The sequence below is a fragment of the Ornithorhynchus anatinus genome, chromosome 11 (genome assembly GCF_004115215.2).
Source record: "Ornithorhynchus anatinus isolate Pmale09 chromosome 11, mOrnAna1.pri.v4, whole genome shotgun sequence".
Lineage (NCBI taxonomy): Eukaryota > Metazoa > Chordata > Mammalia > Monotremata > Ornithorhynchidae > Ornithorhynchus > Ornithorhynchus anatinus.
In genome coordinates this window covers 55,630,870-55,646,543 of record NC_041738.1, presented here as the reverse complement: position 1 = coordinate 55,646,543, position 15,674 = coordinate 55,630,870, and the positions used below count along the sequence as shown (strand labels likewise).

Sequence of the window (15,674 nt, the reverse complement as noted above, 5' to 3'; positions counted from 1 at the left end):
AAACACAATCCGTTCTTTGTTTCCTCTTCCTGAGGGGCTAACCTAACATGCTCTGGGGAACAGCAAAATGAGAGCACAATGCAATTTTTGGTAAGCTTCTTTTTTAAAATAGTATTTGGTAAGCACCTATCATGTGCCAGGCACTGTACAAAGCGATCATGCCCCAAATGGGGCTCACGATCTTAATCCCTGTTGGACAGATGAGTTAGCTGAGGCACAGAGGAAGGGAAGTGACTTACCCAAGATCACATAGACAAGTAGCAGAAGCGGGATTAGAACACAGGTCCTTCTGACTCCCAGGCCCAGCTTCTATCCACGAGGTCACTACCTCTTTCAGCTGACTGGACCCAAGGACTTTCCCAAATGTAATTTAAAGATCTTCTTTTGAAAGCTAATGTTTTGAAGTTCTCAAGCTCTTAGAATTATTTTAATGGTGGTCTCCCCTGCTAGATTGTAAACCACCTAAGGGAAGTGATCAGATCTACTAACACAACTGTCCTTACCCAAGTCAATACAGCACCCTGAACAGAGTAAGCAATTCATAAATACTGCTGATTGTCTGGCTTGCTACGTTGCACCAAGGTGATGCTCAATAAATACCGCTTCACCTAATAATAATAATAATTGTGTATTTGTTAAGTGCTTACTACGTGTCAAGCACTGATCTAAGTGCTGGGGTAGATACAGGGTAATCAGGTTGGACACCGTCCCTGTTCCACTTGGGGCTCACACTCCTAATTCCTATTTTTCAGATGGAGTAACTGAGGCACAGAGAAGTGAAGTGACTTGCTCAGGGTCACGCAGCAGACATGGGGCAGATGTGTGATTAGAACCCAGGTCCTTCTGACACCCAAGCCCACGCTTTTTCCACTAGGCCACACTTTCATTGTCGTTATTATGGTATTTGTTACACACCTATGTGCCAAGCACTGTTTTAAGCAACTGGATAAATACAAATTAATCAGGTCGGACACGGACCCTGTCCCACATGGGGTTCACCGTCTAGTAGGAGGGAGAACTGCTGTGTCAAACATAGAGGGAAATAGAGTGAGCTTGGGTTTGTGGATGCTTCAGAAAGTAGGCCTGCTCTCACAGAGGTCCACAGGCAACGATTCAATAACAATAATAATAATAGCAATAATAATCATGGTATGTTTTAAGTGCTAACTACGTGCCAAGCACTGTTCTAAGCACTGGGATAGATACAAGGTAATCAGGTTGTCCCATGTGGGACTCACAGTCTTAATCACCATTTTACAGATGAGGTAATTGAGGCACAGAGAAGTTAAGCTGCTTGCCCAAGGTCACACAGCGGACGAGTGGCGGAGCCGGGATTAGAACCCGGGTCTTCTGACTCCCAAGCCCGTGCTCTTTCCACTAAACCACGCTCCTTCTCTTGCTCCCTTAGTGCCCCGAGGGAGTGGAGGGGATGGCTGAGACCTCAGCCTGGTTGCCTGCGGTCGCCAGGTCGGAGGTTTCCGCAGTTGGTGGCTCCCTACCACCTCTTCGCAGACTCCGACAGGCAGCCCCGTGGCCCCGGGGCAGCAGGAAGCGGAGGCCCAACGCCTGACGTCTCTCTGCCTGGAAGTGGGCTGCCGGGAACCAACCAGCCTCCCAGCTGAGCACCAGAGCCTCCACGGCTTGTAACTAGGGCCCGCAATAAGCACTCAGTAAATACATTGATCGACTGAGGCCTGTGAGGTTTCCCCCGCTGGACGAGGGCCGTGACATTTAGAGAAGCAGCGCGGCTTAGTGACTACAGCACGGGCTTGGGAGTCAGAAGGACCTGGGTTCTAATCCCAGCTCCCCCTTACGTCTGTTGTGTGACCTAGGGCGAGTCGCTTGATGTCTCTGGGCCTCGGTTACCTCACCTGTAAAATGGGGATTAAGAGTGTGAGCCCCATGTGGGACAGGGACTGAGTCCAACCTGATTACCTAGTATCTAACTTAGAATTTAGAACAGTGGTTGGCACAGTGTAAGGGCTTAACAAGTACCATAATTATTATAATTATTATTCACTGAGTGCCTCCCAAGTGTGGCCCATTATACCAAGCGCTTTGGAAGTACAAGGCAGAGAAGTGACACGTTCCGTGGCCCCAAGGCGCTCTGATTTACTCAGCTCCTCACTCACAACCATGGGTGCTGGTGGAGCCCTATTCTCCCGCCAGAGGAAGCCCAGGGCACTGCTCAGGCATAGGCTCATTACATGGTGACTTGATAAAAGACTCCCAGTGCAAATTTACAATGTAAAACAACATCTACACACCAAAGAATGAGCCCCAGGGCGCAACGAGTGAGGCTGGGTGGTGGGTAGGGAACATTTCCAATAACTCAGTTACAGTGTACTCCCTCAAGCGCTGCACACAGTAAATATTCAATAAATATGACTGACTGAGTGTTCGACTGATAGGATAATAATGTTGGTATTTGTTAAGCGCTTACTATGCGCAGAACACTGTTCTAAACCTCGGGTAGATACAGGGTAATCAGATTGTCCCACGTGAGGCTCACAGTCTTAATCCCCATTTTACAGATGAGGTAGCTGAGGACCAGAGAAGTGACTTGCCCACGGTCACACAGCTGACAAGTGGCAGATCCGGGATTTGAACCCATGGCCTCTGACACCCAAGCCTGTGCTCTTTCCACTGAGCCACGCTGCCCCTAATGTACTGAGGATGTGCTGCTTATTAATGATATGTATATATCTGTAATTCTATTTATTCACATTGATGCTACTGATGCCTGCTTTGATGTCGGTCTCCCCTCTTCTAGACTGTGAGCCCACTGTTGGGCAGGGATTACCTCTATTTGTTGCCGAGTTTTACTTTCCAAGCGCTTACTATAGTGCTCTGCACACAGTAAGCGCTCAATAAATAGGATTGAATGAATAAATTAATGTTTTGTACATTCAAGATTTCCCTCAGTGCATTTTGTACCGAGCCAGTAGAGAAGCAGCACTGGCCCAGTGGCTAGAGCACGGGCCTGGGAGTCAAGGACCCGGCTCCTAATCCCAGCTCCGCCATTTGTCTGCTCAATGAACTTGGGCAACTCACTTCACTTCTCTGGGCCTCTGTTCCCTCATCTGTAAAATGGGGATTAAGACTGCGAATGCCACGAGGGACAGGGACTGTATCCAACCTGCGTATCTGGTATCCACCCCAGCGCTTTGTACAGTGCCTGGCACACATTCATTCGTTCATTCAATCGTATTTATCGAGCACTTACCGTGTGTAGAGCACTGTACTAAGCGCTTGGAAGAGTACGATATGACAGTAAACAGGCACATTCCCTGCCCACAACGAGCTTACAGTCTAGCAAACAGTAAGCGCTTAACAAACACCATAATCATTATTATTATTTCTCGATATGCCTAAACCCTCAGCCCACCGGTCAACGTAGATTCTATTCCTGCACCCAGCCTGGAGGGGACTGAACTGATCCCCAGTTGCCACCACAGCTCAGGTGAAGGCAGCCAAAAATCCATCGCCACGTGTTGCCCAAGGACAGGCACGCAACACCTGCAGTTGGTCCAAACGGAACGATTCAAATGGGACTGGGTGGGGGTGAGGCGGTAAAGGAGCCGCGAGCCGGGATGCTTGGCGACGGCCATTCGACGATCAGGAGGGGCCTTCAACAGGCCAGGGCAGCTCCTCGGGCAAAGGGGAGGGTGCCCGCCGCCCTCCCCGGGGCTGCCAGTCGAACATCCGCGGTTCCCGCGCCGGGAGATGGAGGACCGGCTTCCGCTTCCCATGTTCGGTTTATTTTTGTTCATCTGACCGGTTCCCCTGGGGCAGAAGGCTAATGACCGTTCTTCATCATCAACAGCCCGGGATGGTTACATTCATCCTGTAACCATGACAGCTGGGTCACTAATTCCCTAACTGCCTCCGCCGCCTGAGCCAATCGGCTGGCGGGGAGCTGCAAGATGGAGTGCCCTGCAGTCATTATTCACCGAGCACTTTCATTAACAAACTGCCCTTAATTACAGAGGTAATTGCAAAATTATTTCATAGCCGCAATTATTCTTCTCAGCCAATCCAGGCTATTTAAGTAGGCCATTGCCTACGAAGATGGCAGAAGGCCAACGCATCTATGACCAAAGACATGTTTTAATTGTACTACAAACTTACTTTCAAAATATTGCATCAGAGGGCTGTCGAAATTCGACAGCCTATTATGAGCAGACAGGCTCACGAAACTGCACACCGACACGTACACACATCGTGTCCTAAAGGAAGAAAGGCTAACCTCCTTCTCTTGTCCTATTTTCAAACACTCAGCCCCCAGGCACCAGGGTGACCTGATGAATGACGTTTACTCCTCGCCCACATCCAGGAGAGTGTCAACAATAGAAAGGGCAGGAGAGTTTACCAACAAGGGGGAGCTGGGCCTAAGTGGGGAGAGAAATTCCAGTAGTGACCAGTACGGGCGTGGAACTATGTCAACACTAGAGTCAAGGGTCAATTCTATTGATTATGGCAACTCAGCAGTCAACTCTATCGTAGTGTACGCTCCCAAGAGCTCAGTACAGTGTTCGGCACACAGTCAGAGCTCAATAAATACGACTGATTGATTAGATGTGTTTCACCCATCCCTTAGAACATGGCTTGGCACACCTAACACACACGGTATAAAAGTCATCATCGTTATCATTATTTTAAGTGAGCCAGACCCTCTCTCTGGGCTGAAAAAATCCATCAGGAGTTTCCACGAAGAGCAACGAGAAACTGTCAGCGTCCCCCATAATAACAATAATATTAACAGTGATATTTGTTAAGTTCTTGCCGGGCACTGTACTAACCACTGGGTTGGATACAAGCAAATTGGGTTGGACACAGTCTCATTATACAAATGAGGCCCAGAGAAGTGAAGTGACTTGCCCAAGTTCACAGCAGATAAGTGGCAGAACTGGGATTAGAACCCATAACCTTCTGACTCCCAGGTCCGTGCTCTATCCACTACACCACGCTGTTTCTCACCCTTCACACCAGAGAGGCTTAGAGAGAACCCTGTTTGTTTATATTCTGAGCCTCTATCTCCTGATCTCGCTCCGCCTTTCTCCATCTCTTTCACCCCTCCGCTTTCTGGCCGCTTTCTCTCAGGAACCGCTCCCAGTTTAGACTTCTGGGTACAGCACCCTGGGTTCGCCAGGGAGAAGGCGTCACATAAATCAAATCAACAGAGGTCTAACTGCTTCTTCCCCAAGGCTATCTATGAGAGGGAGAAATTTCGAGTGTCTGGAAAATGAGAAAATGATTCATCATCTGGGAGCCCAGGAAAGTGGGTTTTTAAGAAAACACCCAAGCTAATCTGTGATTACTTTTCCTTCTTTCTAAAATACCTCTTCTAAATTATTGACTAAGGGAGTGACTTCAAAATCCGATGCCCTACACAGATGGGACACTGCAGACCTTCCCTACACCCTACATTTGACAAGTTCCCCCACAGAACTGGCACTCTGTAGACTTTCTCTAAATCCCTGCATTTGTCAAGTTCCCTCAGAGAGATGGGATTATGCAGACCTTCCCTAAACCTTACACTTGACAAGCTGCTCCAGAGAGGTGGGACTTTACAGACCTTCCCTAAAACCCCACAATTGACAAGTTCCACAAAGAGATGGAATGTTGCTGATCTTCCTGAACTCCATATTGGACAAGTCTTTAGGACATTTGATATTCCACTGATTATTTGATATTTGCCCCGCCCACGACCCCACAGTGCTTATGTATATATCTTTAAATTATTATAAATTACTTATTCTTATTAACGTCTGTCTCCCCCTCTAGACTGTAAACTCATCACGGGCAGGGAACGTGCCTGCTAATTCTGTTGTACCGTACTCTTCCACGCGCTTAAAACGATGCTCCGCATATAGTAAGCACTCAATAAATACCATTGATTGATTGATTGACTGAAGTCTCCCCAAAGAGATGGGGCTTTGCAGACCTCCCCAAATCTCCCGCATTTGACATGCTGCTCTTCGCCCCTCCCCACCCCCAATAGAGATGGGACTTGCCAAGACTTTCCTAAACCTGCACCGGATAAGTTCTCTAAAAAGAGGTGATCTTCCTGGCAGCAAGGAGGTGACAGGGAGGTATCGGAGAGGTGGCTAACTAAGCTCTGTGCATTTTTCACTTTGTACATCCTTTCCCAAGCCTCGCCGAGTTACTGGGAATCCTGAGGAAAGGCACTACACTTAATCAAACATAAAAGGCCTTCAAACAATCTGCAGGGAGGAAGATGTGAAAAGTCAAGTGTTTGAAGGTAGCAGCTCCCCCGAAATCTGAAAGAAAAAAAGAAAAGAAAAAAAAGAGAAGACTTCAGTTCTTCTCATTTGGAAAATTCTCACTGAAAGCCACAGGCTTTTTCTCCAAGATGAAATTTAAGCCCTCCCTGCTTAAAAATTATTTTTTTTCAGACCTCTGGATTTCAACTACAATTCCAACCCAGGCATCCCAGCACAGAGTCGAGACAAATGGGTTATTTTATCTGAAGCAACTGCAGCTATATTAAAAAACCCTCATAGATCATACTTTTATCAACATTACAGCCAGTAAGTGAATGTATTTCATTTTGATGATTTCAAATACTGCATTAATGAGAAAAATCGAACCATATTATCCTGTGATCTAAAATATTGTGCAATTACAAGTTTGTGCCAGGTTTCGAATAACTCACTCCTTCAAAGCTGTTAGAAGGCACAGCACTCAGAGAGTCAGCCTCCGCCCTCCCATCCTAGTGGAGATTCGGATCGACCGGCTTTTTGTCCTAAGGAGCCTGCGATTGGTGGTACGTATGGGGGTATTTCGGGGTTCGTTCCCGGGCCCGTACGCTTCCGATATCCCCCGTCGTAAATGCGCTGACTTGTAAGCACACAGGACTCAAGAAAGATGCTTATTGTCCATCCCTCGCCCGGAGCTCTGCAGCCTTTAAAAGCAAACATAATAAAACAACCTGCCATAAATCCGGTTTTTCTCCATTTGCAGCATCTTCTCGGAGCACTTTAAAACATGCAAATCATATTCCAACGCATCTTTAATGCCGGACCCAGATTACCGGGAAGAACGCGAGGTGATAAAACTCTCCGCGGGCTTGAGAACGGAGCTCCCTGGACCCGGCCGGCTCCCGGCATCCTGGGGGGCACCGTCCCCGGAGCCACCGATGCCACCTGCCAGCTCCTCCCGGGGCCCGGTCACCGCTCCAGTGGTGTTTTCCCCTCTGACCTCCAGAGCACCCCCGTTGTCCAGAGACCGGGTACGGGCATCCGGTCTCCCTGGGAAGCCCGCCGCTCAACGACGCCGTCTCGCCGTTGGCAGCGGGGAAGCGGCACCTGGCACAACCCTCCGGAGGGGCCCGCTCCGTCTGGGGGCGGGGGGGGGGTGCGATCGTCACCCACAAACGCACCATCTGCTGTGGCCTACTGCTTAATTAGACACAAATCGGGAAGTTCTTAATTCTCGCAGCTCGTAAAAATAAAGGTCAGAGCAGTGTGTTGGCTTCGCACATCCTCCACATAACATACAGTCACTGGAATGTGTTTTGTCAACCCATCAGTCAAGGATGAGAGGAAGGAAAGAAAGCGCGAGGCCCAGCTGACGTCACAGAGGAGCAGGATTCTCTCGGCCAGATGTCACAACGGTGGCGTGGTGCTAGGCCTGGCAGCTGGAGAAGCAGCATGGCCTGGTGGAAAGAGTTCGGAGCCTGGGAGTCAGGGGACCTGGGTTCTAATCCCAGTTCCACCGCTTGCCTGCTAGGTGACCTTGGATAAGCCGCTTCACTTCTCTAGTCAGTTTCCTTCTCTAGGCCTCAGTTTCCTCATCTGTCAAACGGGGATTCGATACCTGTTCTCCCTCCTCTCTAGGTTTTAAGCCCTTTACAGGTCAGAGACACTGACCTGATTTTCTTGTATCTACCCGAGCACTTAGTACATTACTTAGCATAAAGTAAGCACTTAAACACCACGATTATCCTAATTATTACTGGAGCAGGGCCCAGGGAGTGTTTTAAGCAGCTGTTTGTTTTCTGCCTCCTTGCCCCAACAGAACCAATTAACATTCTCTTTCCAGTCCTCTACATCCGCCAATCAAACCACCATTTGGTGACCTTTATTCAATCATTTTTACTGAGCGCCTACTCTGTGCACAGCACTGAACTGAGCACCTGGGAGAGTGAGATAGAGTTAGCGAATACATTCTCTGCCCTCAAAGAGCTTACATTCCTTTGGGAGGAACCCAATGAAATAAATTACATGTAGGTGGAAGGACAAGAGTTTAAAGCTTTGTACGTAAGTACTGCCTATGTAAATGGAGGGTATTTATATCTTATTTAAAAAGTTATTCTGGTTTGGACAGTTGACTCATTCAGTTGTATTTATTGAGCACTTACTATGTGCAGAGCACTGTACTAAGTGCTTGGGAAAGTACAATACGACAATAAACAGTGACATTCCCTGCCCACAGTGAGCTTACATCTAGACATCAATACAAATATATAAAATTAGAGATATATGCATAAGTACTATTGGGCTGGGAGGGGGGAAAAGCAAAGGGAGAAAGTCAGGGCAATTCAGAAGGGAGTGGGAGATGAGGAAAAGGGGGGCTTAGTTTGGGAAGGCCTCATGGAGGAGATGTGCGTTCAATAAGGCTTTGAAGGTGGGGGAGAGTAATTGTTGGACTCCATGACTGGTGTTTGAGGATAATGGCTCCGTTGGGAAGCACTTATATCCACATCTTTAAATTTGATTGCTTCCCTACCTGTAATTTATTTTTACGTCTGCCTCCCTCTCTAGTCTGCAAGTTCTTTGAGGGCAGGGATTGTGCTTACTTAGCTCTATTAAATCCTACTTTGGGTATGAGCTTCTTGTGGGACAGGGATTGTGTCCAACCAGGTAATCTGGTACCTGACCCAGCACTTAGTATGGTGCTCGGCACATAGTAAGCGCCTTAACAAACACCATGATTATTAGTACTCTCACAAGTGTCTTGTAGAGTGCTCAGCACATAGTAGGCACTCAATAAATACCCCTGACTGATTGATTGAAAATCTGGAAACCCTGCCCTTGGGTATCAGAGCGGGATGTTTCCAGTCATGTGTCCTACCTGAATTACTCTCCTCACACCGCCGGTTCTTCTGCAGCATAGGGGCTTCCGTTCCTGACGCCCCACTGGGCAGTGGGAAACTCTCACTCCAGAAGGTGGGCCTCGAACACTGCTGGGCACCCGTGGAGACCTTCCTTTCAATCGTATTTATTGAGCACTTACTGTGTGCAGATCACTGTACTAAGCGCTTGGGAGAGTACAATAGAACAATCGAGCTTACAGTCTAGAGAGACATGACGTTCTATCATTGAAGGCACAAATCGAGGGGAAGACCGTTGTCCGATTCCCAGATGGCATTCTACCAGAAGTGTGAAGCCAGAGAGCAGGTTCTGGGAGAAAACTGGGTGCATCTGTCAATCAGTTCATATTCATTGTGCACTTACTGGGTGCAGAGCACTGAACTAAGCACTTGGAGAGTATAATAGACCAATATATGGCCAAGGCAGAGGAGACGGGCATTACACATCAGTTCTTCTTCCCCATTAGACTGTGACCCCTATGCAGGAGAGGGATTGTGTTCAACCTTCATCAATGATAATAACGTTGGTATTTGTTAAGCGATTACTATGTGCAAAGCACTGTTCTAAGCGCTGGGGGAGATAGAGGGTAATCAGGTTGTCCCACATGAGGCTCACAGTTTTAATCCCCATTTCACAGATGAGGTAACTGATGCAAAGAGAAGTTAAGTGACTCGCCCACAGTCACACAGCTGACAAGTGGCAGATCCGGGATCCGAACCTATGACCTCTGACTCCCAAGCCCTTGCTCTTTCCACATGATCATCAACAGTATTTACTGAACACCTACTATGTACCAAGCCCTGTATTAAGTGCTTGGAACTTCTCAACAGAGCTGGAAGAAAGGTTCCCTGCCCACAACGAGCCTACAGTCTAAATGGGGAGACAGACATTAATATAAATAAATTACAGACCGAAGGAATAAGAGAATAGATAGTGACTTGCCCAAGGTAACACAGTAGACAGGTGGCAGAGCCGGAATTAGAACCCAGGTCCTCTGATTCCCAGGCCCAAGTTCTTTTCACTAGGCCACGCCGCTCCTCTATTCTACATACAAGATAATCAGTTTAAACACAGTCCCTTTTCCACATGAGGCTCACAGATTCATTCATTTATTCATTCAATAGCGCTTACTGTGTGCAGAGCACTGTACTAAGCGCTTGGAATGTACAAATCGGTAACAGATAGAGACAGTCCCTGCCCTTTGATGGGCTTACAGTCTGATCGGGGGAGACGGACAGACAAGAACAATAGCAATAAATAGAATCAAGATAAATAGAATCAAGGCAAGGGACATACTTCTTGTCCGGAAAGAAAGCGCACTCTAGCGCAGAAGACAGACATGAAAGTATTGGCAGAGGAAGCTAAATAAGTCATTGAACATACAAGGCCAGGCCCAAACTCATTCCTCCCTCCCTCAACTACAGGAGGAGAACGTCTGAATACACAGGTATATCCAAGTCCGTGGTTATGTGAGTACCTTGACAATCAATTAATCAATGGCGTTTATTGAGCACTTACTACGTGCACAGCACTCTACTAAGCACTTGGGAGACTATGATATAACAGAATTAGCAGACATATTCCCTGCCCATAACGAGCTTACAGTCTAAGAGCAGGAAGGGCTGGGGAGCTCCAGACATACCAGGTCAAGGTGACCACTGGATAATTCAAGGAAGATGTGAGCCAGTCGGATTCTGGTTCAGGAAACGGCAATGGGGAAGATAACGGGGACTGTAGGTCTGGAGGGATATCAGATGATAACGAGAAAAAAGGAAAGAGAAGTCAAACACAATGTTTCGTAGCAGAAAACAGAGCAAAGGTCTGAAGCCAACCCTGGAAAAGAAGCCGCAGATCAAGGTAGCTACAATCAATAGTATTTGCCCTCTTTCCCGTTAGGCTGTAAGCTTCTTTAGGGCGGGGACCATGGCTATTAATTGTACTGTATTCTCCCAAGCACTTAATACAGTGCTCTGGACAGCACGAGATTGTAAGTTCCTTGAAGGCAGGGATCAGGCCTATCAACTCTATTGCACTGTACTTTCGCAAGTGTTTAGTCTACTGTTCTCAGCACAGCACAAGTGCTCAAAAAATACCAGAGATTGATCTGCAGCGCACTATACTAAACACCTGAGAGAATCTAACAGAAACTCGATCCCTGCCCTCAAAGGCCTTATAATAATAATGTTGGTATTTGTTAAGCGCTTACTATGTGCAGAGCACTGTTCTGAGCGCTGGGGTAGACACAGGGGAATCAGGTTGTCCCACGTGGGGCTCACAGTCTTAATCCCCATTTGACAGATGAGGTAAGTGAGGCACAGAGAAGTGAAGTGACTTGCCCACAGTCACACAGCTGACGAGTGGCAGAGCCGGGATTCGAACTCATGACCTCTGACTCCAAAGCCCGTGCTCTTTCCACTGAGCCACTCTGCTTCTCCGATAATAATGTTGGTATTTGTTAAGCGCTTACTATGTGCAGAGCACTGTTCTAAGCGCTGGGGGAGATACAAGGTAATCAAGTTGTCCCACGTGGGGCTCACAGTCTTAATCCCCCATTTTACAGATGAGGTAAATGAGGCCCAGAGAAGTTCAAGTGGCTTGCCCGAGGTCACACAGCAGACAAGTGGCGGAGCCGGCATTAGAATCCACATCCTCTGACTCCCAAGCCCGTGCCCTTTTCACTAAGCCACGCTGGTAGACACGTTCCCTGCCCACAGCGAGTTTACAGTCTAGAGGGGGAGACAGACACTAATATATATGAAGGAATTATAGGGAGAAGGAAGAAGAGAATGGAAAGACGGATGGGTGGATGAGGAAGTACCTAAATAGCAGAGTAAGTCGATATGTACCAGAGCGTTACGGGCGGTTGTTAGGGCCATTAATGCAGAGTTGGCACAGACGTGCAGGGGTGGTTAGGTGGTTGCCGCTGACTTCCTGCTGGAAAATTCCACAGAGCTGCAACCCAGGAAGTCTGAATCCCAGATCTCCTTCGGGGGAGAGGCTTGCAGTACAAGGCCCGCCATGGCTGCCCCTTGCCGATCAGCCTGGATTCGGGGGAGGGGATGGAGGGAGGTTGCCATCAATGGCCCAGGGATTCCAGGGGGGCGGGAAGGCCAGCAGCACAGGAGGGGACAGGGGGCAATGAGTGAGGCGCGGGGTTCACGGAGGAGACACGGGAGAGTCCCATCCCAACTCCCAGGCTGAATTGGGACATCAGAAGTTTTTTATGGTATTTGTTAAGTGCTTACTAGGTTTCAAACACTGTTGTAAGTGCTGGGGTAGGTACAGGTTAATTAGGTCCAACACAATCCCTGCCCCGCACGGGGCTCACAGTCTAAGTAGGAGGGAGAACGGGTATCCCCATTTTGCAGCTGAGGAAACCGAGGCCCAGAGAATTAAGTGACTTGCCCAAGGTCACCCAGCAAGGAATTAGAATCCAGGTCCTCTGACTCCCAGACCCTAGGCCGCACTGCTCCCGATTCATCAGCCAGGGCCCGGACAGCTGCATCCCCGGGACGACGGGAAAGACGGGATTCCACGGCTCTCTCCAGAGCCTCCTTTTAAATGTATCTGGGTCAGCGGGGCACCCCAACGTCCTCCTCCTACCCCCTCCAACCATCCGAAGCTCTGGCGGTGGGTTCGTTTCCCTCCTGCCCTGATCCGGCAATGGTTTCTGAGGATTTAGGGCCCCACTCCTTTCACGGGGCCCCTAACGAACCCCGACTCTCCCTTCCTGCCTGGCCTGCGAACCCAGGAGAGGATGAGGGCCGGACCGGTCCGTCAGGCCTAACGGTAGCCCCCGGCCAAGGGGCCAGCCGGGAGTCCGGAGGGCGCTTCGGGAGGGGCAGCGTCCGGCAGGGCCCGGGGAGGATCCGGGCCAACGCAGACCAGTGCCGCTCACCCTGTCCGGCCGAGGCTGCGGCTACTGGGGGTGGGCGAGCGGCGACCTGCATCTCGTTTCCCCTTATTCCTGCAGATGGAGCCAGACCACTTGAAGAAAGGGCGGGAAGAGGGAGCGATAAGGCCCGGGAGGGAGGTCGAGCTGAGGGGCTGCTGGCTACTTCCCCCCCTTGCCATTCCTAAAAGAGACTCACCCTCTCACCTCAGCTTCAGATGAACTCCGTTTTCAGAGGGCAGGAGGAAGGGCATTAACAGGGCAGTCCTCAACGGTGGGTTCGTCACTGCCCCTGCACTTGGATTCGCACCCTTTATTCACCCCTCCCTCGTCCCCACGGCACTTACGTCCACAGCTCTACTTAATTCATTTCTATTCACGTCTGTCTCCCTGACTAGACCCAGAGCTGGCTGTGGGCAGGGAATCGTGTCTACCCACTCTGTTATATTGTATCCTCCCAAGGAGTTAGTTCAAGGCTGTGCACGCAGTAAGCACTCAATAAATAGCACCGGTTGACTGGCGGATCACAACCGTCACTGTCGTATTTGTTAAGCATTTATAATCCAGTCAGACGCAGGCGGGGCTCACAGGCTAAAGGGGAGGGTAAATCTCCGTTTTGCAAATGAGGAAATCGAGACACACAGTGAAGTAAAGTGAATCGACTTATCCCACCCGGACTAATGCCTCCACCCCCACTGACGGACTCTCCTCTCCATCTCTCCTCTCTCCAGGCTCTGCCGCCAGGATCATTTTTCCAAAAAAAAAAAATTCCGTCCCTATCTCCCCTCTCCTCAAAAACTACCAGTGCTTGCCCACCATCTCCACAAACAGTAACTCCTTACCATTGGCTTTAAGGCACTCAGTCAGCTCTTCCCCTCAGCAGCGTGGCTCAGTGGAAAGAGCATGGGCTTGGGAGTCAGAGGTCATGGGTTCGAATCCCAGCTCTGCCACTTGTCAGCTGTGTGACTGTGGGCAAGTCACTCAACTTTTCTGTGCCTCAGTTACCTCATCTGTAAAATGGGGATCTAGACTGTGAGCCTCATGTGGGACAACCTGATTACACTGTATCTACCCCAGCGCTTAGAACAGTGCTCTGCACATAGTAAGCGCTTAACAAATACCAACATTATTATTACCTTACCTAACTGCTCTTCTACTACAACCCAGCCCGCACACTTCACTCCTCTAATGTCCACCTACTCTCTTTACTTTGATTTAGTCTGTCTCCCCTTCAATCCCTCGTCCACACCCTCTCCTTCCCCGTTCGTGCCCGACAGACCGCTTCTCTTCCCATCTTCAACGCCTTCCTCAAATCACTTCTCCTCCATAATAATTACCATTAGGGTATCTGTGAAGCACTTACTATGTGCCACGCGCTGTACTAAGCACTGAGGTGAGATACGGGATAAACAGGACGGACACAATCAACGTCCCACAGAGGGCTCACAGCCTTCCGCACTGACTCCTCACTTCTCCCTATGTGGGATAGGGACTGTGTCAAACCCGATTTGCCCGTGTTCACCACAGCGCTTAGTACAGTGTACGGCAGATAGTAAGCGCTTAACAAATGCCACAATTATTACTCTGGAAGAACAGGTAGAGGGCCCGGACTTAGTAATAATAATAATACTGGTATTTGTTAAGTGCTTACTATGTGTTAAGCACTATTCTAAGCACTGTGTGTGGGGGGGGATACAAGGTAATCAGGTTGTCCCACGTGGGGCTCACAGTCTTAATCCCCATTTTACAGATGAGGTCACTGAGGCCCAGAGAAGTTAAGTGACTTGCCCCAAGTCACCCAGCTGACAAGTGGCGGAGTCGGTATTAGAACCCATGACCTCTGACTTCCAAGCCCGGCCTCTTTCTACTGAGCCACACTGCTTCTCCGCGATACAGGGACAGAGAAGTGAAGTGACTGGCCCAAAGTCACATATCTGATAATAATTGTGGCATTTGTTAAGCGCTTGCTATGTGCCAGGCACTATACTAAGCGCTGGGGTGGATACAAGCAAATCGGGTTGGATACAGACCCCACATCACGTGGGGCTCACTATCTCAATCCCCATTTTACAGATGAAGTAACTGAGGCCCAGAGAAGGGCAGTGACTTGTCCAAGGCCACACAGTCGACAAGGGGCAGAGCTGGCTGGGGTTCCCAGCTGCACAGCTGAGGAGAGCCCTGCTTTCCTCTGGCCCAGAGTTGGGCAAGTTGACCGCTTCTCTGATATCACTCTGACCGATATGGCACATCGCTACACACTGTTAGGGGGCTGCGCTCAGCAACCAAGGGGAGCCTGTGGAAAGAGTCTGGGCCCACAGTCGGTGAAGGGGCTAGACGTCAGTCAGTCAATCGTATTTACTGAGCGCTTAATGTGTGCAGAGCACTGTACTCAGAGCTTGGGAGCATACAATATAACAACCAACAGACACATTCCCTGCTCCCAACAAGCTTAGATTTTAGAGGGGGAGGCAGACATTAATATAATGACCACAGCCCAATGGCCCAGTGACATTCATCCATTCATTCAATTGTACTTACTGAGCGCTTACTGTGTGCAGAACTCCTAAGCACTTGGGAGAGTACAATACAACAACAAACACACATTTCCTGTCCACTACGAGCTTACAGTCTAGAGGAACTGACCCTCCCCGCCCCCCACCAGC

At 49.2% G+C, this 15,674-nt stretch overlaps 1 protein-coding gene and 1 long non-coding RNA gene across 6 annotated transcripts in view; one reads left to right on the top strand and one right to left on the bottom strand.

Moving 5' to 3' along the window:
- CADM1 (cell adhesion molecule 1) overlaps positions 1 to 15,674 on the bottom strand; it is a 334,381-nt gene that overhangs the window by 149,949 nt on the left and 168,758 nt on the right. The gene's annotated exons all lie outside the window — the stretch shown is intronic.
- Positions 6,455 to 7,342, top strand: LOC114815013. Its single transcript, XR_003762800.2, has 3 exons — positions 6,455 to 6,554; positions 6,654 to 6,790; positions 6,988 to 7,342. It is a non-coding gene; the product is annotated as an uncharacterized LOC114815013 (long non-coding RNA).